Source organism: Phocoena phocoena, chromosome 1, assembly GCF_963924675.1.
Source record: "Phocoena phocoena chromosome 1, mPhoPho1.1, whole genome shotgun sequence".
Classification (NCBI taxonomy): domain Eukaryota; kingdom Metazoa; phylum Chordata; class Mammalia; order Artiodactyla; family Phocoenidae; genus Phocoena; species Phocoena phocoena.
In genome coordinates, this window is record NC_089219.1 from 67751973 (window position 1) to 67776850 (window position 24878).

Genomic DNA, 24878 nt, shown 5'->3' on the forward strand with positions numbered 1-24878 from the left:
CATTCTTTTAATAAAAATTATGAAATAGCTTTATTCAACACAGCCAAGGAAAGTATCAGAAATCTGCAAGGTAGTTCAATAGAAGTTACCCAAAGTGAAACACAGAGGAGAAAAACAGGGAAAAACAGACAAAAAGCCCACAGAACTGAGCATACCAAATAATCTAACATACATGTTACTTGAATCCCAGAAGAGGAAGGAAAGAGAATAGAGCAAAACAATTTAAATTTAATTTAAATTGAAGAAATAGTTTTCCAGAAATTAATGATGGACACCAAACCACAGATACAAGAAGCTCAGAGAACACCAAGCAGTGTAAATACCAAAACAAACACAACGTCTAAGCATATAATAATCAAACTGCTGCAAACAAGAGACCAAGAGAAAATCTTGAAGGCAGCCAGAGAATAAAAGACATGTTGTATACGGAGGAACAAAGATAAGAATCACAACACACTTCTTCTCAGAAGACTTAGAAGACAGAAGATAATGAAGTTACATCTTCAAAGTGCTGAAACAAAAATAAAAAGATCAACAAAGAATTCTGTACCAGTGAAAATACCTGTCAAAAATGAAGAAATGAAGACTTCCTCAGACAAATACAAAACTGAGAGAATTCATTGCCAGCAGACCTACAATGCAAGAAAAGTTAAAGGAAAACTTATTTTTTCTTATTTTTTAATTACTTGAAAAGAAAACTGTCTAAAGTAAAATCAGAGAATTCCCCGCTGTCCAGTGGTTAGGACTCTGTGCCTTCACTGCCGAGTGTCCGGGTTCAGTCCCTGGTCGGGGAACTAAGATCCCACAAGCCATGTGGTGTGGCCAAAAGTAAATAAAGTAAAATCAATAAGCGTGTAATTTGTGTTTATAGCATATTTAAAAGTAAGATGGGGGCTTCCCTGGTGGCGCAGTGGTTGGGAGTCCACCTGCTGATGCAGGGGACATGGGTTCGTGCCCCGGTCTGGGAGGATCCCACATGCCGCGGAGCGGCTGGGCCCGTGGGCCATGGCCGCTGGGCCTGCGCGTCCGGAGCCTGTGCTCCGTGACGGGAGAGGCCGCAGCAGTGAGAGGCCCGCATACCGCAAAAAAAAAAAAAAAAAAAAAAAAAAAAAAAAAAGATGTACAACAATGTAAATTGTAAAATGCAGGAGCATAAAAGATGAAAGGTAGGAATATACTATCATAAGAGCCTTACACTACACGTGAAACAGCATAATAGTGTTTGAAGGTGCCTGATTGATTAAAGGTGTATACTAAAACAAGGTTGCATTGATGAAGAAACCGGGGAGACGTCATCATATGAACTGAAGTGAGTGTATGTGAAAAAGTATGCAAAACTGAGGAAGCTCTCCAGGGAGGATAATGGAGCTGCAAAGGCTACAAGGACTAGGGTTGATGCAACTAAAGTGACAGAAGTACTTAGACTCTCTAGACTGAGGGGAGGCTTAGATATCTTAGGACAGCAAACTGCCATAGGTTTGAACAGAAAAGAGGTACAATAAACATTGTTTGAGGTGGGTTATTATTCCAGCTGCTCATCTGGATGGGGGACCTGCTTTCACAGGCTTGGGAAGTCTGGGCAAAAACACACCACAGCGGGCACAAGAGAGAACACACAGCATTCATTCTGTAAAATCATGTTTCTTAATTTTGTTCCCCAGTCCTAACCACTAATGCAGCATTGTCCCACGGTCCTGTGGTGCAAACATGTCATGTGCCTTTTGACCTTGGTGGGTCTAGGGTGATCCAGCATGAGAAGGACCAGTGATTAAGTAGGAGGGATCAGTGTATGGCAGAGATCCCTAGCTCTGGGTGAGCCCTGGCAGGAAGCTTCAGACTGTCTCCCTGTGCGTAAGTGCCCCCCCCCCTGCAATGGGTGCAGTTGGCATCTTTGGCACCTCCTCTGGAGACCTGCTCACTGTGGTTTGCTGAGTGCATTAATCACCATCATTATCACAGACCCCTGAAAGGGAGAAGCTTCAGGTTTCTTGCTTCCTTTCTCTGCTGACAGCAGGTAACAGGATGATTATTTGTCCTTTGGATTTATGAGTCCAACAGATTAGCATCAGAGATTCCCGAGGGCTGTACTCTGCACACTCTTAAAGGGCTATTTAGGGTCCTTTGTTTCTAGTGATTCAAATAATCTTCATGGTGAGTAAGAGACCTGCAAATGTAGTAAATTTGAGGATGGAGGAGCATGTTCTATGTCCTGAATTTATGATTTAATTAGTGGTTTCCTTAACCCTGTGGCTAGTACACGTGGGCTGAGGCAGGTATATCTGCGTTTAACGAATAGGCAAGATGTCCAAGTTGAAATTTGAAAAGAAAATAAATGTTGGGGCAGAAACAAGGGAGATAGTAGACTTTGTGGACAGTGCTGTTTGCTCCCCAGGTTTTTGTTGCGTGGCATTGTTCAGATTATAACTTGTACATGACAAGAACCTAAAACTCATAAATAACTGATCTGGGTCAGTGCTTAAAGTATGCATTTCACACAGGCCTTGAAAGCCAAAGGAGTCTAAAACATATTTGACTCTCCCCTGTGGGTTTTCTGTTTCTGTAGCATGTCAACAGCTTGCAGGGTTCCAAGGAACTAATAATTATTAATGACAGCATCCTGAAGGTTCGCACTGAGCTCACAGAGTAGAGTGCTGGAAACTGTTCAGAAGGCATATGCACTGCATAGGCCAGCTGACATGTGATGGCTGCCAGGTGCAGCTCCTATTGGCATCTTCCCCAGCAGGGCTGGGGCGGTGAAAAGAACTGCTGAGAACATTATCCAGTGCTGTATGTCAATTATATCTCAATAAAACCGGAAGAAGAAAAAAAAAAGGAACTGCTGAGGACACCACACCTCAACCCTGGAGGCTGGAAGGAAAGCGCAGTAACATGCAAAACCCGAGTCTAGAGCTCTCAGGGCTTCACTTCATCATAACAGCTCAGTTTAAAAAAAAATTTTTTTTTTCTTTGCGGTACGCAGGCCTCTCACTGTTGTGGCCTCTCCCGTTGCGGAGCACAGGCTCCGGACGCACAGGCTCAGCGGCCATGGCTCACGGGCCCAGCCGCTCCGCGGCATGTGGGATCTTCGCGGACCGGGGCACGAACCCGTGTCCCCTGCATCGGCAGGCGGACTCTCAACCACTGCGCCACCAGGGAAGCCCTAAAAGGAAATTGATTTTAATTGTAGTTGATTTACAATGTTTCAGGTGTAATGAATCAGCAAAGTGATTCAGTTTTACATATACATATATTCTTTTTCAGATTCTTGTCCGTTATAGGTTATTACAAGATATTGAATATAGTCCCCTGTGCTATACAGTGGGTCCTTGTTTATCTATTTTATATACAGTGGCGTGTATCTGTTAATCCCAAATTCCCAGTTTATCTGTTCCCCACCCCCTTTCCCCTTTGGTAACCATATAGTTAAGAGCTCACTTTTAAGAGCACTTGCCAAGCATCTGATACCGTACTAAGCATTTCACAGCCAGTCCTCCCAAATCCCCATGCCATTGTGAGCAGTATTGTTATCCCTGGTTTTACACACTAGAAACTAAGGTTTAGAGAAGGTACATGACTGCCTAAGGTCACAGAACTAGTGAGTGCAAGAGCAGGTCTAGCACCAGTCACGACTCCAGAGCCTGTATTTCCAGCCATTTGGGCTCTACCCTCTCCCTCCTGTATGTATCTGGAGGATGTTCATTCAGCTTCTCAAATAGTTGCTATATATAACACACTGTGTTAAACCCCAATGGAAAATTGTGAGCACACGTCTTCATTCAATCAACATGCATGTATTGATCACCTCTGCTGTACCAGGCACTGTGCTAAGCATGGGGCACAAACATGGTTAAGACACAACCCATCCCTCAAGGAACGCACTGACTGGTGGTGGGGACAGACAGGTAACCCCACAGTACTGAGTACCAAGTACTGTCAAGATAGAAGTGTGCCACGGAGACTGGGCCCTCTAAGAAGGTCAGGGGAAATCTCCAAGAGGAGGTGTCTCTGAGCCGAGCCATGAAGGAAAATAGGATTTAGCTGGGCGAAGAGTGGAGACCAAGGCAGTCTAGGCAGAAAGAGCATGGAGGCAAAAGCATGGCATGGTCAGGAAACAGCAGGTTTACTGTGACTGGAATTTAGACCAAGGAGGGGACGTGGAAGAGGTGAAACTAAAATCTTAATTTCACTTTTCAATTTAATGTTATTAATGCTTTAAGGTTCAAGTCCTCTCGGAACATTAATAAAGAAAATTCTCTCTTTCTTAAACAAGAGATTCAGTTTAGCCCAGATTCCAGTTGTCCATTTATTTCTTCAACCAATGTTTAACTCCAGGCGAGTTTGTGCAAGGCACTGTGCTCAGCACCAGAGGCTGCAAAGAAGAGCCCAGAGTCCCTGCTTTCAAAGACTTCGTGTACAAGAGGGTGAGACAGATACACAAACAGGCGATTATAAAATATGTCTTTACTGAGTACTCAACAGGTTTACTTCAGAGGTTTGCTTAACAGAATCCTGAACTAGGAATCCTGAACCATCCTTCTTCAGCTCATAAACAAAAGTCCATAAACTTTTGGGGTTCCCAGGTAACCCTATCTCTTCATTACCAATATTCTCCTATCGTTATTACGTAGAGCACTCAGCATTCCCTATTGTATTCAGCTAAACTCTAGAAAATAGTAATAATTTAATGAGAAAAAAACTTAAACCCAGTGATTAACTTTCAGGGACTGTTCGCCAGGCCTCCCTCACCATGTACACATGGCACCTTCCCCCACCTCTCAGTGCAGGGAGATGCTGTGCAGGTTGAAGGCCATTGCCACACTGCCTGGGCATCTCAGGCAGCAGTTTTCACCCAGCAGTTCCTCTATGAACTTTTGTGAAACAGATTTTCAAGCATTCCTTTCATTAAGAATTTTTTTTTTTGCATGAAGATGATATTAAGACCTTTCAATGTTTCCCCCCATAAATTAGATGAACCAATTCCTCTTAAATTTTATTGTAAGACCGATTTCCTAATCCTTTAGTTATTCCTCTGTCTGTGCTTAGAAATTGTGCACAAAATGTAAGACCGGGGAGAATGATGGCAATGACTATTTGATTTCAATATTGCTATCCCTTCTAAGAGCTTACAACACAGTTTTTATATGTTTTGATTCTAGCTTATGCCACCAACCATCTGTGGGCTCTTGAGTAAGTCATTCACATTTTGGGGCCTCAGTGTCTTCAACTGTTAACCAAGAGTTAACATTAGATACTAGATGTTCTCTAAGGGATCTTCCAGCCCTCAAACCCTACATGGTATGATGTTATTTTTAACAGTAACAGTAACACTTCTGCAGCCAGTATCACAGGATTCTCGAGGTACCTGTCATCTGGAACCTAAATTTGGCTAAGTTTATTGCTAAAAGTAACCTCTTGTGCAGACAACTCACTGATAAGCCTAATAAAAGAAATGCAAAGAGAATGAATGAATATATTCATCAGTTTGACTGCCATAACTAAATTAAGCTTACCCCTAGAACACAATGTAGTACCATATGAGAAAAACCATTATTATGATAAATATCAACAGCATGATTTTAAAAACTCATGATGAGTTTATGAATAGATTCCTCAAAAAGACATTTAATAGAAACGTACATCTGCCTGGATTTTTTGAAAAGTAAAAATTTAAGCATGAAATGATTCTTTTATAATAAGATTTACTTAAAATTAAGAGTCACTATACTTAACAAAGACATATTTCAGACATTTCCAAACAAAACAAGAGTTCACTTTCTTGTACTTGAGCTTTCTGCATTATTCGATTCCTGCCATTGTAATAAGTTCAAAAAAGGGGGATCAATAGAGAAATAAAGAGAGGACAAATATCACCATTGCAAACTATTCATAGCTAGAAAATCCAGTGTACTAAACTAAAAGCTATATATTAGTCTGCTTGGGTTGCTGTAACAAAATACCACAGACCGTGTGGCTTTAACAACAGAAATTTATTTTCTCACAGTTTTGGAGGCTAGAAGTTCAAGATCAGGGTGACATCAGGCTTGGGTTTCTTTTGAGACTTCTGTTTCTGGCTTTTAGAGGGCTTCCTTCTCTTTATCTCTTCACGTGGCAGAGAGAGAGAAGCTCTGACGTCTCTTCTTCATCTCATAAGGACACTAGTTCTATCAGATTAGGTTCCCGCCCTTATGACCTCATTTAACCTTAGTTACTTCCCTAAAGGCCCTGTCTCCAAATACAATCACACTGGGGGTTAGAGCTTCAACATATATCTCTAGGGGGAGGACACAACGTAGTCTATAACAAGCTGTTAGAAAATTTAGTAGGAGGATTGGGTCAAGATGACAGAGTAGAAGGATGTGCGCTCACTCCTTGCGAGAACGCTGGAATCACAACTAACTGCTGAACAACCATCGACAGGAAGACACTGGAACTCACCAAAAAAGACATCCTACATCCAAATACAAAGGAGAAGCCGCAATGAGGTGGTAGGAGGGGCGCAATCACCATAAAATCAAATCCTATAACCACTGCGTGGGTGACTCACAAACTGGAGAACAATTATACCACAGAAGTCCACCCACTGGTGTGAAGGTTCTGAGCCCCACATCAGGCTTCCCAACGTGGGGGTCCAGCAATGGAAGGAGGAATCCCCAGAGAATCAGACTTTGAAGGCCAGTGAGATTTGATTGCAGTACTTCAGCGGGACTGGTGGAAACAGAGACTCCACTCTTGGAGGGCACACACAGTGTAGTGTGCACATTGGGACCCAGGGGAAGGAGCAGTGACCCCATAGGAGACTGAACCAGACCTACCTGCTAGTGTTGGAGGGTCTCATGCAGAGGCAGGGGGTGGCTGTGGCTCACCGTGGGGACAAGGACACTGGCAGCAGCAGTTCTGGGAAATACTCACTGGAATGAGCCCTCCTGGAGTCCACCATTAACCCCACCAAAGAGCCTGTAGGCTCCAGTGTTGGGTCACCTCAGGCCAAACAACCAACAGGGAAGGAACTCAGCCCCACCCATCAGCAGACAAGCAGATTAAAGTTTTAAAGAGCTCTGCCTACCAGGGCAACACCCAGCTCTACCCACCACCAGTCCCTCCCATCAGGAAGCTTGCACAAGCCTCTTAGATGGCGTTATCCACCAGAGGACACACAGCAGAAGCAAGAAGAACTACAGTCCTGCAGCCTGCAGAATGAAAACCACAATCACAGAAAGATAGACAAAATTAAAAGGCAGGGGATTATATCCCAGATGAAGGAACAAGCTAAAACCTCAGAAAAACAACTAAATGTAGTGGAGATAGGCAGCCTTCCAGAAAAAGAATTCAGAATAATGATAGTGAAGATGATCCTTGGAAATAGAATGGAGACAAAGATTGAGAAGATGCAAGAAATGTTTAACAAAGACCTAGAAGAATTAAAGAACAAACAAACAGAGATGAACAATACAATTATTGAAATGAAAACTACACTAGAAGGAATCCGTAGCAGAGTAACTGAGGCAAAAGAACAGATTAGTGACCCAGAAGAGAGAATGGTGGAAATCACAGCCACGGAACAGAATAAAGAAAAAAGAATGAAAAGAAATGAAGACAGCCTAAGAGACCTCTGGGACAACATTAAACGTTGCCAACATTCGCACTATAGGGGTCCCAGAAGGAGAAGAGGGAGAGAAAAAACCCGAGAAAATATTTGAAAAGATTATAGTCGAAAACTTCCCTAACATGGGAAAGGAAATAGCCACCACCCAAGTCCAGGAAGCACAGAGAGTCCCAGGCAGGATAAACCCAAGGAGAAACAGGCCGAGACACATAGTAATCAAATTGACAAAAATTAAAGGCATTGAAAATTTAGTCAAGGGACTGGTCAAAAACTGAGAAATAATAAAGAAAAAAGGGTTCCCATTTACTGTATCAATGAAAATAACAAATATCTTCTACTTAAGCGAATATGACATTCTCCAACACTGAGCAGATAAAATTGCCAAGCCTTAATGGGAGAAATAAAGAACAGTTTGAGTGAAAGCCAACATATACCTTGCTCCTGACTGTAATATTTAAGAAGACTCAACGTTCAAATCCAATCAAAATATCAAAATGTAATGTCAAAATATAAAGAACTTAATAAAATGATTGAAAAGTGCAAAATATAGATATATGTTAAATCAAGTATTTTTAAATGGTGGTAATGCTCTGTGGAATGAACAGTTGTCAATATAAAGAAAAATCAATGTAACTCGAACTTTATACCGTAGGCTACAGTAAGCTCCAGTTGAACAAAACAGCAAAATATATGGGTTTTTCAGGAAAAAATGCAGTGGTATAATTGCTCCAAGTCTGAGAGTAAATATATTTGCTTTTACTTTTGGACCAACATAAGAAATAATAAGTAAATGAATTTTATTATTAAAATATGTTATACTAGAGATATAATGAAACCAACATGAATGTGATAGTTATATTCACATCTAAACTTCACATTTAAAGAAAGCTAAAAGCACAATAACAAGTCCGTATTTACAGATGGATATGAATAAATATCATTTAGGAAAAAAATGTTCACACTTGGCTGGTAATCAAGGAAATATTGATTAACCAAAATGTGCAGTGCCACCTCACAACTACTTAAATTATCAAAAATAATGAAGTTCTACATTGACAGAGCTGTAGTTTATACTAATACATTTCAGGCAGCCATGTAAGTTTTATACAATCATTATGAGAAATAGTTGAAACTATGTAACAAGATCTTTCAAAATGACCCTACCATTTTATGTAGCAATATTACTAGGACTATGTAATAGTAATTATAGCTACTACACTTACTGAGAACTTGAGTAAGCACTGCACCAGACACTTTATAGATATGATTTCCCATCCTTACTAAAATACTCCAGGTAGATATTTCTGTCTGTGTTTTAAAGATGAGGAAACTGAGATCCAGAAAGGTTAAATGAATCAGAGAGGTCAGAGAGGTTCAGATCTCGGTTTACCCAAGTTCTTTCTACCACACCATGCTGCCTCTGAAGGAATGCAAAGGAAAAATAGGAAAAGAGAAAACAAAGGAAAAGGGACGGGAAAGAGAAGAACAAGGAAGAAAAGAAATAGGAAACTTTTTTCGACTAATCTGTTTGACTCTTAAGGAAAACTAGAAGTAGCCAATGCCCAACGATAACTATGGAAGCCAATTCATAGTGTAGAAAAACATCAGTCAAAATGAGCACACCCCTTTTATTCAGTAATTCTTCTAAGAGTATGTAATGATGCCACTAATAATAATAAAAAATTGATGAACAGCAGGACTATGGATTATTCAGTAGTCATGGAGTGAGAGGAAGTATAGGTTAGTGGAAATGAATTGCGTGGGTGCAGGTCTGTCCCTTACTAGGTGTTGAACAGTAGGGGTAAACTCTTAGACTTAGTGTTCCTTAATTTCCTCATGTGTAAAATGAGGAGAAAATAGTGCCTATTTCATAGATATGTTAGTGGGCTGAATGAGTGGATAAATGTTGAGCACCAAGAACGGTACCTGATCCGTGTGTGACAGTAGAAATGATTGCAAAATGTGATAACACATTGAATATATGTTTTTAAAAATGCCAAGAAAACACTATGTGAACACATTCAGAAGGGTCATAAAGGCAAAGAAATATTTGCAGTTTTAGGTCGAAAAGCTCCGTATTTATCTTTCTATAACATTTGAAAAATGCAATTTTTTAAATTAACTTTAACTTGCAAAGGCAGTGTTTTGCCAAGGACTTGTACAGAACGTAAATATGAAATCAAACAGTAATTCTCTGAGAGGGTTAGAGATAATACACACATTCAGGAATCCATAACGACTATCACCATTTCCGCGCCCCCCTTCCTTAACAACTGTTTATGCAAAAAATGTTGGCACTTCACATATTCCTGTAAAAGGCAACCAGTAAAGAAATGGAACTCGGAATCCTTTAATGACCTATTTAATGCCACATAATTCAGAAGAGAAAATAAAGTTTAGTGGCTGCTTAATAAACAGAAGTAATTTGAAGCCTAACTAGGTAAAGTTTGGTCCAAATATCCATTATTAGGAGTCAGATAGAGGGGAACAAAAACAGAAGCACATACTTACACATTGTAAAATCTCAGTTTAATTTTATGAAAACAGAGTATCCAAAATATCATGACAGAAGAGCTAAACTGCTCTGTCCTGAGCATCTCCCCCACTTCATAGTAATCTATTAACAGATTTTGGTGAATATACTCTTTATTCCTGGTACTAATAATGCACATTATTAAAATGCTATAATACACAAGTCAATTCATATTACAATAAAACTACTCTAAATATTTGTTGTTTTGTAATTTATGCTGTATTAATTTTATTATTTATAAATGAGATCAAATTTGGTTCAGCATTATGCCCTATTTTTTACATGGTATAACTATTATTTATTCCATTTTAAATCCTTAGGTAAACTATCTATATAGCCATACAATGAAATCATAAAATTTAATATCCAATTGTAAATAATATTTTTGATCAGAAGTAAGACTTAACCATTACTACATTTAATCCTGCTTTTAAGTAACTAATTGAAAATGGCTTTTATTTCCAATTTTTAACTTTAAGTAAAGATTTGAGTCACATTAGTGCCCTACTCATGTTTATTTCCTCTCCGTCTCAAGAGTCCAGTAAAGTGATGAGGAAGGATTTTTTTAATGTACAAAGTACAAGGACAATGATAACAGGAGAGGCCATCCATGACTAAGAAAGTCCAATAAATTTTTGTAAGACGGAAGGCAGGAAGGATACAAGTGACTGATTTAACAGGAAAGAAGGAAGCCACAGTTTAAATTGTATAAAAGGAGGTTATGAACAAGAAAAAGCAAGGCCTTGGAAAGGTTCAGGATTTGGATGTACCAGGTATGGCAGAACATAAAGATAAGCTCAGCACCAAATACAGACATTTATTGAAAAAGGGCTGGCTCCTCCCACCTGATTCCCATGAACAGAACATTGTTTCCCATGTTCCTCCCCCTGGGAGAAATTCTGAGAGCTCTTCTCCACAGAAATAAACCAGGAAAAGCTCAAGATGAAACACACCAAGCATATTAGTTTGCTAGGGCTGCCATAACAAAGTACCACAGACTGGGCAGCTTAAACAACAGAAATTTATTTTCTCATAGGTCTGGAGGCTTAGACGTCTGAGATCAAAGTGTCCACAGGCTTGGTTTCTTCTGAGACCTCTCTCTCTTTGGCTTGCAGATGGCCGTCTTCTCCCTGGGTTTTCACATGGTCTTCCCTCTGTGTCATCTGTGTCCTAATCTCCTCTTATAAGGACCAGCCATACTGGATTAGGACCCACCTGTATGACCTCATTTTAATGTGATTACCTCTTTAAAGACCCTATCTCTAAATGCAGTCGCATTCTGAGGTACTGAGGATGAGGACTTCAGTATATGAATTTGGGGGGACACAAGTCAGCCCATAACACCTAGTACAGCAGCCAAGGTGAGATATAGGCTGAAAGTGGATTGAGAGCCTGGCCACAAGGTCATTAGACCACGGCCCCTTGCCCTGCCCTGTGCACTGCATCAGTGGTCAAGACCCTCTCCTCTGGCTAGAGATCAGTCACACCTCTCGAGAGAAACTAATGGGCCCCAGTGAAGGATATTCTAACGTTTGAGAGGTCTCTTGGCAAAATGGCCTCACTCATGAATATGCCAACCATACCAGGGGAGAAGTGGGGGAGGGATATATTGGGAGATTTGGACTGACATATACACACTACTATTTATAAAATAGATAACTAATAAGGACCTACTGTATAGCACAGGGACTATACTCAATACTCTGTAATGACCTATATGGGAAAAGAATCTAAAAGAGTGGATATATGTATATGTATAACTGATTCACTTTGCTGTACAGCAGAAAGTAACACAACACTGTAAATCAACTATACTCCAATAAAATTTTTTTAAAAAATACTCTGACCAAAAAGAATTTTGAGGAGAGTTTCCAGCATGAAAGCAGGTGCAATATAAACAACAAAAAATAATGAATCTGGAAGAAATGGAGACATGCAGGAAATGAGAGAAAACATTAATAATATTCTGGTTACATCTTCAGAGCAATAGGAGAAAATAGTGTCACCACAGGACAGGAGCAAGATGCATAAGAAAGCATTAATTATTTAATGGAAAAGTGATCTAATATTATCGAGAGATCACAACAACAAAGAGGTGCAAAGAGGTGTAAGAGATAAATCCTAAAACTGATAAATCAAGAAATAGCAGTATAACTATATTATTCATAATTGCAATAACTTCCAGAAGAAACATCTAAAATAAAAATGTGTTTTACCTGCAAGAAAAAGTAGAGTGCTCTTTTTCACTAAGCCTTACAATAACATATTCTTTTTCTTTTTAACTCTGTGGATGTATAGTTTTGACTTAATTATTTTTAAGCTTAAAAAATGATTTGGGGACTTCCCTGGTGGCGCAGTGGTTAAGAACCTGCCTGCCAATTGGGAGATTGGAATTGACATATATACACTAATATGTATAAAATGGATAACTGATAAGAACCTGCTGTATAAAAAAATAAATAAAATTTTAAAAATAAATTTTTTTTAAAATTTAAAAAAATTAAAAAAGAACCTGCTGCCAATGCAAGGGACACGGGTTCGAGCCCTGGTCTGCGAAGATCCCACCTGCCATGGAGCAACTAAGCCGGTGCGCCTCAACTACTGAGCCTGTGCTCTAGAGCCCGCGAGCCACAACTACTGAAGCCTGTGCACCACAACTACTGAAGCCCGCACGCCTAGAGCCCGTGCTTCATGACAAGAGAAGCCACCCACGCACCACAATGAAGAGTAGCCCTGGCTCGCCGCAACTAGAAACAAAGCCCGCGCGCAGCAACGAAGACCCAACGCAGACAGAAATAAATAAATTAAAAAAAAAAAAAAAGATTTGGAATAGTCATAACCTTGCTTAATAGAATAGCTGTGTTCCTGGCAATACGTGTAGATTAGTTTTTATAAATCAATCAATATTCGTTATCTCCGAGCCCTTTTAGTAAAGCCCAATCAATTATTTTAGGCTTTGTGAAGGAATATAGGATCTGTAAGACAGTCCATTCCTTCCATGAGTCTGTGGTTTATTCAGAATGACAACACTGTAAGGCAGCATATTCCCAGTACTAAATAAAAGTAATGGACTGGAAAGCCTCAGGACTTCAGAGATGAGATGGTCTGACGTGGCCTTCAGCTCACAGAGAAGAGAGGCAGAGTCGCGCAGTGGGAAGAAGCAGGCAGTGAGCGGAGGGGTGCCGCGGCCTTTCCCACGGGCATGACAGGAGGAAAGTGGGAGCAAAGGCAAGCAGCTCAGATGTGATGGTGAGACCCATAGTGTATTAGTTTGCGATGGCCACCGTAACAAAATACCACAGAATGGGTGGCTTCCACAACAGAAATTTATTTTCCCACATTCTGGAGGCCAGAAGTCCAAGATCAGGGTGTCAGTGGGTTTGGTTTCTTCTGAGACCTCTCTCTAGATGGAAGATAGCCACCTTCTTGCTTTTTTCTCACATGGTCTTCCCTCTGTCTGTGTTGTCTGTGTCCAAACCTCCTTTGCTTATAAGGACATAATTGATATTGGATTAGAGCCCATCCTAATGACCCCACTTTTATTGCTTACCTCTTTAAAGGCCCTATCTCCCCAAACAGTCACAATCTAAGGTATTGAAGGTCAGGGCTCCAATATTTGCATTTGGGGGGCACAATTAGCCCATACCAGTAGTAAGCCAGCTTGGCAGCAATGTAAGATTTGTATATTTTTTAAATTTTTATTTATTTATTTGGCTGCATTGGGTCTTCGTTGCAGCACGCAGGATCTTTGTTGAGGCATGCAAGGTCCTTCGTTGCAACACGCGAGCTCTCTAGCTGTGGCACACAGGCACCAGAGTGCGCAGGCTCAATAGTTGTGGCTCACAGGCTTAGTTGTCCCACAGCGTGTGGGATCTTAGTTCCCTGACCAGCAATCGAACCTGCGTTCCCTGCATTGGAAAGCAAATTCTTAATCACTGGACCATCAGGGAAGTCCCAAAATTCATATTTTAAAAGGGGGGTGTAATGGTAATAATTCTGAAGGAGCAATCTGGAGAGGCAATGCCAAGTGTGGACTTTATTTCATAGGAAATAACATGTCCCTGAACACTTTTGAGCAAGACGTAGGTGAGATCAGCCTGGTGGTGGTATGTGGGATGCTACGATCAGGAGATCAGACCAGAGGTCGGCGAAGAATTAAGCAGTTATTGCAATATTCCAGTTAGGGGGTGAGAGCAATTTTAACTGTAACAATGGCTGTGGCAATGGAAAGGAAAGATATTAGAATATTACAGATGGAAAAGCTTAGAGATTCACAATATTTACACCTCCAAGGAACTTTGAAAATTATTTTTATAGCATAGGGCACTATATTGAATATCCTGTGATAAACTAATGGGAAAAATATGAAAAAGAATATGTGTGTAAAAATTACACAACATTGTAAATCAACTATACTTCAATAAAATAAATTTTAAAGAAATAAAATTAATTTATCCTGTCACTGGAAATTTCTAGAATGTCATTACAACCAATCAGAGCCTTTGACTAGCATAAGCTAACTACTGTTACTTTACCAAGTTAACAAGGGCAAGCAAATAAACTCAAGGTGTTAGTTGGCTCTTTGAGAATTTTTGTGAATAAAAGTACAACCTCCACTGTATTCTGAAATACAAAATACCTAGAAAAGTAACTTATGGATGCTTATCACTGCTTTCTGAAACCCCAGGGAGACTCACAAGTTGGAAACTACTGACTGGACCCAGAATGTCTCCATTTATAGGTAAAGAAATGTAACCAGACACATCCCAAATCACAGGCAAGTTTGTTAGCAAAATGGAGCCAGAATGAGCCTCTTGTATCTTGTTCAAAATCAGTTACATTCTGCTGAGAATTAGCAGGACCTGGTGTGTCTGCCTAGTTGCACTTTTAGGGAACAATCAAGTCGCTTGAAAAGTAAATAATAATCCCCTCATTTATCTTTTGCTTAAGACTAGATTTTCCATCATTAAATGTTTGCTTAAAGCAAGATAAACCATTATTTCTAGGTTAAAATTAGCTGCTAAAACCACCACCTGGATACTTTTTCTAACACTGATTTCCAAGCTACTTATTTTCTGATTATCCTGCCATTTTAAACAAGAACAAGCATCACTGATTCTTCATCCATTCTGACCTAATGGCACATTAACAGTTCCATTGTTTAAAAGTTCCATTGTCATATGTATAAATAAATGGGGCCTTAACAAGCCCAAGGTTTGAATCCCTTATTCCACTTCATGACGTTTTTCATCTTCCATAACTCTGCCCACAGACTATCATAAGGGTTGGGCATTCGTTGCCTCTTCAGACCAGCCTCAAAGATCTCCGTGGTGATGTCTGTATTTTACGGCATAAGTCAAGCTACTAGATTAGCAGGTGGTTGTCGTTAAAGGGGAGGAAAAGTGAATCAGAGATGCCCTGTCCCTGTTATATGCTACATTTAGGGAGAAAATTAAACTGTGTATTCTCTTCTGGGTGATCACCACCCCTATCATTTGCTCTCTTGTTCATTCCCTCTCTCTTTCTCTCTCTGTAAGCTGTTCTCAGCATTCAGGTACAGCCTTTGCTGCCAAATCTTTATTGTCTCAGAATAACCCAAAATCCATGTAGAATATTCTGCATCTTACCTTTCTTTTTTCACAGTAAGCATTCCTCATGTATGGGAAACTGTGATAATTTAGAATGAAATGTGGGAGAAATACTTTTAAATCTTGTCAGCTACATAACACCTGACACTTAAGAGAACTCATGCATTACTGAAAACAAAGTGTGGGAAGGATGAGATCTATTTTAATAAAAAGAAGAAGAAGATTGATCCGAGCCTCGAGCTTTCTCCTCTTGGCCTAAAGGAGAATGGCCAAGTAGCAAGACGTTTTTGATGGGGTGACCAGAAGAGTTGCTGTTTCAATAGACAGGCTGAGTCCCAGACCACAGATTAAGGAAGCAAATTCAGAAGATCAGAGAATGTGGCAGAAAGTAGAGATGAACTGGAGGACTGGAAGGAAGAGGATCTAGTTCGGGGAATGAGAACTATCCTGCCTGGAAAATAGAAGGCTCAGTGATAACCGAATAGCATAATTAAGGATGTGTAAAGCTTATGGCATTGATTACAGTAACTGACTTCTTTGACTAAACCAAAGCCTGAGTTGCAATGGACTGTATTTGGAGGCCTGCCATGTATTTAAGCTAGATAGCCTAGGGATGATTTTCTGATGTCCAGCGGGACACTGTAGAATTATTTTGATGTGATGCAATATTGGTAAAAGTCAAGACCACATCCTCCTGAGAGAAGAAAATGGCGGAGATGGGGAAGGAATGGTAATGTTCAACTTTGAAACATGTGGGAAAGATATTTGCAAATTCTTGTTCCAAATGCTGGGAAAGAAATCGGATGAATCTATGGCTACCACAGGAAGAATTTCTGGGCCTCACTGATACGAAAGAAGAAAAGAGAAAAAGTGGCATCATCTGGAGCACAGAGATTGCCTGGTGCAGCAGAAATGCTGAATTATGTAAGTAAAGTACAGAAAAGTGACTGGAGGACACAGTGAGAAGGGAGAAGACTATAGAAAAGAGGAAGATAGAGGAAATGAATACAATTTTACCTTTTTAAAGAAATGGATAAAGTGATTAATGTGAAATTGGGGAGGTAAAATAATTGCAAATTATTACTATTTTAACAATTGTCATTATTTTGAAACCACAGTTCCTCTAAACTTCTTTTTTAAAACAGGATGATTTATATGGCAGGCAGACCTCAAACATGGGTCTTTGTGAATTCGAGTGAGAATTGAGCCTCAGCTGGACACTCGATGTCTGATATAACCCTGTGATTCTGTGGTTTGGGGAAGGATCACCAGTTATAAAAGATAGCTGTTTGAAAGGACACTTGCAGAATATTAAGAAGCGCATTCTGCTCCTGTCTGAATATCATACCCAGTCACAATCAGTTATGCTTAGCTTCACAAAAAACCTCTTTGATATAACGTGATCTCCAATAGGATGAAATGCCTAGACCACGCACTCATCTATAATTATTCATAACCTCATTATCTGTCGTAGTTTATAAAACAGAGATGTGAAAGTTTTGACCAGAGCACGTTTCACTTTGTGAAACTTGTATTTTGCCAGACTGCTGTATGTGTCTTGGGTGGCTCATTACCACTGTCATTAAACAGTTGGTAAAACTGTAACACTGGACACTTAGGTGAGCGTGTAGAGCCCAGAATTTGTGAAGCTAACAACCAACTTCTACACAGAATGACAAACCCAGATCACTCATAAAGAGTAAAAGAAAAAATATCAATGGGAATAAACACTGAACCAGAGAGATGATCAAAATCACCAACCCATCCAGAAAAGAAGCCCTTTATTCCAGTTTTGAAAGAATGTAAGAAATAAAAAACAAACCCCAAAATGTTTTTTAAAAATTCATAAATAAGATTTTTGTTCTATTTACTTTATATCCATTTTACAGCATGATTTCTTAGTTTAAAAGTGAGGAAATTCTAAGAAAACTAAGATTAAAAAAAGGCAGAGTGAAGCCTTAAATTAAAGAATACTTTAAAAGTACATGTTCAATCGCTTTAGAAGAACAATAGATTATTTTTATCTGTGTATTTTAAAGAAGTTCTAGAAATTTATGGTTAATCATTATTGGTATATTTATTTGAAAGCTGCATTATCAAAATTTGTATATGAATAGTACATGGGCATGTTTTGTCTTGGGTTCTACTCTGCAGCAGCAGAGCTTCTGAGAGGGTCTGTTGAGGGATTGCTCTCAGAATACACCTGTCATTGAGTGAGGGGAACAGGAGAAGGCAGGGAAAGAAGGCAGATACAAATTAAAAATTTCAGGAGCAGTCCAAACTCAGCCTGATCTCACCAGCAGCTCCGTACAGAGGATTGCACAGAGATGGCCCAGGGGATAGGGGGCTGCTTCCAGGCAGCACCCGTCAGCCAAGAGCAGTCCTCCAGGAAAGGGTCTGGGGATGAGCTGTTAGCAGCCAATACTCTCAGCAGCTGGGGAAGGGTTTACCAACCTGGTATATATATTTGTCTCTCTCAGGACCTTCTTCAAATAAAAACATCCTCAGGCTATTGATGTGGCCCAGTGTCTGTCCATAGCAGGTGCTCAATTAATAGCTAATGGGTGGGTAAATAAATGGATAAATGCTACAGAAAAGACACCGAAAACCAGGTAATAAAAAATAGATAATAATAATAATAACTAGCATTTATAAAACATTTGCCATGTGCAGACACTATGCATGGATTATTTTTGTGAGGTAGGAACTGTTATTACCCCCCTTTTACACCTGCAGAAACTGAGATGATGTGTTTTCCAGAGTCACATAGCTGGTGTGATATCAGCGCTCACACTCTTAACCTCTTCATTGTACCAAATGCTCAGAAATGAGGAAGGTGGAATAGAGTAAAACAAATGTTGATAACCACTGACCCTGGGTCATTTATAGCTTCACAGAGTGGCTTCGTTTTCTTTGTAAAAGATGGAACTACCAGCTGCACCTCCCTCCTTCTAAAAGGCCAGGCATATCAACTCCAAGGTGGTGCTTGAATAAAATAAGAAATTCTAGAATCCTTGGAACATGCAGAGTGGTTGAAATATCTAGAAGATTCCCAGTCTTTTTGTCTCTGCTATGTGATAGATTAACCACTGAATAAGCACATATTTAATTATACTTTCTAAATTGGTTGTTTATGTTTAGGCCTGGCTGCAGTTAAAAATATACCATGAATACTATTAGACGGCATGAGATTAAAATGGATGTTAATGATTTTTCAGTATTCCTCCAAGGAGCAAGTTTCCAGACTTAAACTCTCATGAATCTTATGGAGGAAATCCTCAAACACATTTGGGGCCGTTCTAATGAGTGGCTTTGCTCTTCTTCAGGGTAATTACTAGTTTGCTCTGTGCTGTTTATAAGCTAAGCCACTTAAAGTTTAAGCCACATCCCTCTGTAATTCACCTGACATGTTGAAAAACTTAAAATAATACATTTTAAATGAATACTAATATTATCTTAAAGTGAGACAAGTATCTGGCTACTTACAAATCTTTAAAAATTATGTATCTGGGGCTTCCCTGGTGGCGCAGTGGTTGAGAGTCCGCCTGCCGATGCAGGGGACACGGGTTCGTGCCCCGGTCCGGGAAGATCCCACATGCCGCGGAGCGGCTGGGCCCGTGAGCCATGGCCGCTGAGCCTGCGCGTCCGGAGCCTGTGCTCCACAACGGGAGAGGCCACAACAGTGAGACGCACGCGTACCGCAAAAAAAAAAAAAAATGTATCTGAATTTTAAATAGAGAACTCGTATTGCCTTCTCTTCAGTGTGTGCTCAGGGGATTATGGTTAACCCCCCCAGTTGTCGTCCAGCTGGGTTCATTGCGACCACGGAAACGCAGAACCTGAACCTGCACACTCATCATGATTCTCACTCTCCTGACAAGACCGCTAAGTAGGTCATGATTTTATGCCAAAAGGAAATGGCCTTTTAGTGGCCAAAGGACTGTTTTTTATACTCCGTGGAAACCTGTTTTGGTGCTAGTATTAACGTCATTGCTGTAGTTTCTCATTCCAGATTTATCACTTTGCCCTCAATCTTCCATTGTTGCCTTTCCTACCAGGAAATAGTGATGGGACTTCTTTTTAAATATTTTAAAATTCAGGAAATCATTTTATATTACAGTTATTCCCAGCTTTTGGGGTAAACACAGAAATGTAGCCTAGTTCTTAGGGCATGATTTTTATGATACCTTATACTTCTTTTTGAGACAGAACTGTTGAGATCACAGTTCATTTATTTATTCATTTATTCACTTACAGAACGTTTGGTCCAAAAAAAGATTGTGGAAAAGTGAAAGTGAGGCACAGATTAGGGTGATTTGTTGCTGTTGTGGCTTTTATTTCCTTTATCAATGTTATAATGATATTTATACAATAAATGTAAGCCAGGGAGATTTTTATTGATTTTTAAAAATTTTTATAGGCTTATAGTTGATTTACAACCAGGGAGATTTTTAAAAAGCAGAAGCAATTATGAGAACTAAGAAGTTGTCAGAAAGAGATGTAAATCATTTTGGACTTAAAAGAATTTATCCCATTTTAAATGCTTCCAGGAAATGTGATTCTACACAGACAACCATTTGCTACTCCCTAGTATAGTAATAGGTAACGCTTTTTGAGATTTACTATGTGCCAAGCTCTACAGTAATAATGGATTTTTTTTTTTTTTTTTTTTTTTTGCGGTACGCGGGCCTCTCACTGTTGTGGCCTCTCCCGTTGCGGAGCACAGGCTCCGGACGCGCAGGCTCAGCGGCCATGGCTCACGGGTCCAGCCGCTCCGCGGCATGTGGGATCCTCCCGGACCGGGGCACGAACCCGCGTCCCCTGCATCGGCAGGCAGACTCTCAACCACTGCGCCACCAGGGAAGCCCAATAATGGATTATTTTACTTAACCCTTTTAGCAGTCCACAACCATGTGATGTAGGCACTATGGCTATCACCTTTCTATGGATGAGGAAAGAGGCTTAGAGAATCACAAAGTCACACAACTAGCAATGGTAGGACTAGGATTTGAATCCAGGTCATCTAGCTTAAGAGTCTTTCTCTACACCTCATCATTTCCCTTGAGGGTCACCTGTGGCCAAAGCAAAACAATGAATTATTATTGACATTATTGAGAAACCTAATTCTCCAAACAGATAAAGAATTGTGTAGATCTGGCTGCGTGTTTTCTGATTCCTAAATTGTTGTCAGATAAAGAAGAATATCTTTATTAGATCTGGGGCAGCCACAAACCCAGACGAGAATATTTATGGGTCCTAAATATTTGGGACTCATATGCCTTCATCTCCTCTGACACTTTTTCTAATCCTCAAATCCCATCTATCCACACATCCTTCTTAATCCCCCTTTCCTCTCTGAGACCAATTAATTCTCCTTTCTCCTCTGATCTCCCATGTACATTTCTCTATAGCTCCGTGACTGCCTTTATTCTATACTAATGTTAGGGTTCAAGTGAATGTCCCCTCACTGGACTATGAATTCTTCAAGGGCAAGAGTATTATTTTACCAAGCACTGAACCTCCAATGCATGGCATATAGTAGGTGCACAAGATGTGTTTTTAATGAATAAATTAATCAAAGTTTCCACACACTCAATAGTGCCATTTTCTCACTTACCTTTAATGGAGAGGACATTCATAACAGGCGAAAACGCAGTCTTCTTTATTCTACTATGTGATACTGGAGTAAAACATCTTTGCATACCATACCCACAGCACATGTTAGGTACTCAAATATTTGTTGAGTAAATGAAAACCATCTATGAGAACCTTCCAATAGCTTGCAAGAGGTCTTGCAGGATGTGATAAATTTCCTAAATATCCTACAAAGTCACTACATCATTTTGTAAAAGCTGGTATATTTGCCTTTGCTTTGTGTAATCAAAGCTGCCTTATTCTATGAGCCTGAAGGTTGCATTTGAAATTGACATTAGTTTTGGTTTTCTCAGGCTCAGCTTTTTTGTCCTGAGGCTCTTAACAGATTCTCATTGGCTTTGGTCTCCACTCGCACGTCCCATGTGTACCACGTGGAATGCTGTCTATAAAATTTTGGAGAAATCTGTTGCTTTGCAAATACTATGCACCTTTTATACCTTAGGTAAGCTTACCACTTCCCAGCCCCCTTAGGAGGAAGTTCACCATGTCCACGATGGCAGAGATAAATCATAAAGAGAAGGAGACTTGGCTGGAGACAGCACAGAGGCTAATCACTTTTCAGAGGCTATGCTCATTTCATCTTTGAGGGAAGTCACACCTGCATAGAACAGAATCTCTCATTGCTGATATCTATGGGAGGCTAGACAGGATTTCTTCTAGGGTCTCAAGTGTATCTGAAAATGAAAAAAAGGAATAATTAAACAAAAATTAGCCTCGGGGCTTCCCTGGTGGCGCAGTGGTTGAGAGTCCGCCTGCCGATGCAGGAGACACGGGTTCGTGCCCCGGTCCGGGAAGATCCCACATGCCATGAAGCAGCTGGGCCCGTGAGCCATGGCCGCTGAGCCTGCACGTCCGGAGCCTGTGCTCCGCAACGGAAGAGGCCACAACAGTGAGAGGCCCGCGTACCGAAAAAAAAAAAAAATTAGCCTCAAACAAACAAACAAAAGTGATGGAGAAGGTGAAGCAGGACACACATGGACAAGTTTCCATGGGATGAGATAGAAGCATATTCTGCATCTCTATCCCCTTTTTCACTCATCTTCATCCTCTCTAGCCACCCACCTCAGCTACTGCCTGAAAGATCTATCAATACCATACTTACCCAACAGAATCAACCCAGGGCTACACATGATTTGAATTTGCTGAGAGCAAGATTGGTTGAGTGATGTGGCCAATGGAATTTCTAGATGACCCACTTCAAAATTCAACAAATAAAATATAGATATTGTTTATGGATGACAAGTAATCTCTTTTTCTACATGTTGCTTCTAGTCAAAGGTCTAATGACTTTAGCAGAGGAATGTGAAAAGTAACCATACTTTTAGTTGAGTCAGCTAAAACCACATAAAATCAGCATCAGAAGAATTTATAGGGATTTTTTATCCATTTGCACATTAATTCCTCTCCTCTGTCCCTGGACCTAAATATAAATCCTATTATTATAAATCTGATTTCCATTCTCATAATTTTATTTTTCTTTCTTGCTTCATTCATATTTTTCCTAAAACTTGGAACAAAATAGCTGAATTATCCAAAGGGCCCAATGGCTATTAAATTGTTAAATAATCATCCATTCTTTTTTTTAAATTACTTTTTACCATCAAACCATAGCCATCTTGTTAATAAGTTAATTACTCTGAAACAAAGACCAGATTGATTTTTTGGGAACTTGGTACTAACCACATTATCACAAAGTACTAAACCTGGGGTTAGTGCATAAAGGAAAAAGTGAGGATGGTTGTTTAAATGGCTCTGAAATTGGAAATGACCTTAAAACTAAAAATACAGGGGAAAAAGACGTATACACACTACCATGTAGAAAATTGATAGCTAGTGGGAACCTGCTGTATAGCACAGGGAGCTCAGCTCAGTGCTCTGTGGTGACCTAGATGGGTGGGATGGGGGGTGGGAGGTGGGAGGGAGGGAGGTCCCAGAGGGAGGGGATATATGTATACATACAGCTGATTCACTTCGTTGTACAGCAGAAACTAACACAACATTGTAAAGCAACTACACTCCAATTAAAAAAAAAAAAAAGAAATGAATGTGGGATAACTAACTGCATAGGATTTATTCTTCACAGAGCAGAGTAGCTTAGTTCTTTTTTTTTTTTTTTTAGTAGCTTAATTCTTAAGAGCACATGTGTAGTATGGTAAGACAGAAGTAAGACACACCTGGGCTCATACCCAAACCCTGTTCTTCACCAGTTTGACCTTAAATAAGTATTACCCTTCTGAGCTAACTATTTCCTTGGGAGAGTGACACCTCGGGTTGTTCTGGGTGTTACTGAGATGTTTACAAAGTGCTTCACCTATTGCCTGGCAGATAGAAAATGCTTAATAAATGGTAACTATTGTTATGCCCATGAACTCATCTGCCACCTTCCTGTGGACACAGCCCAGCACACAGTTAGTACATGCACATGCCCAGGGATTTCTTGTAGAGGAAGCAGCTACCAGATCAAAAACCCCAAGAAAGCCGTCAAATAACTTCAGGAAGCAAGAAGGTGCATCACCACCCAATCCCTTCTCAGAAGGTGAATCCCAAAATTTTAAGGCAAAGTCACCTTCATTTTCTTCAAAGAAACTGTGGCTTTCATACCTTTATTCCTTGTCACTGAAAGAAATGCCCTTCCCTTCCTTTCTTCACTTCACTTAGTCTCACTTATTCAGACTTTGACTCACGGATCAGCTTCTCCAGGAAACCTTCTCTGACCCTCCCCTAACCCCACACTGCCCACCTGTACAGTCCCAACCCCCAGGACACCCCATCAAGGCCCTTCTTGCACAGAACTGTTATTAATGATTTACTTATCAGTTTCTCAACATAGACCTTAAACGCCATGAGGGCAAAGGCACTGCCATATTTGACTGAATTAAATTAAATGTCCCCAAAGTCATACTTATAATACTTCTTGTCCATATATCCAACAAGGGGAAACATTAGCATGATTCTTCTAAGAGCTATTTTATTATCCAGAACAATTGCTGGCTACTCCAATAAAATCTGTTTTCATCAGTGTTAAAGAAATTTTGCCATCCTAAAGAAATTTGTATAGAGAGACAATCTCTCAGTACTGGTAACATAGAAAGTGTGTACTAACTAAAAAGGAATTTGATTTAAAATCCTAACTCTTTTTCTGCTTGTAAGCAACATGTTTCATCCTAAGGTCCCGTGTTGACATTGCAAGATACATTTCCCTTTGCTTTTCGTTTTCTGAGCTGATCTCTTTGATTCCACTTGATCTCCACTAAATCTCCCATGTAATTATGAACTGGCCACATTTGGCTAGGGTTGTTAAAGTCAACACCGCTGGTGAGATATTTTTAAAAATAAAAGAATGAAGCATCTCAACTGGGAAAAAAAAAAAGGAAAGGAAAAAAATTGGTAAAAGAAAGAATGAGCCTGATCTTCCCAAGGCCTAAGTTAATCCCTAGTCAGACATCTGGTGCTTTGGCAGCAGGTGGTTTTTTCAGGCTTCCAGGGTACCACTTAGGGC

The 24878-nt window shown here is 40.0% G+C and overlaps 1 protein-coding gene across 1 annotated transcript in view; it reads left to right on the forward strand.

Annotated features, from left to right (window-relative positions):
• Window positions 1–24878, forward strand: part of AK5 (adenylate kinase 5) — a 236845-nt gene that overhangs the window by 82935 nt on the left and 129032 nt on the right. The gene's annotated exons all lie outside the window — the stretch shown is intronic.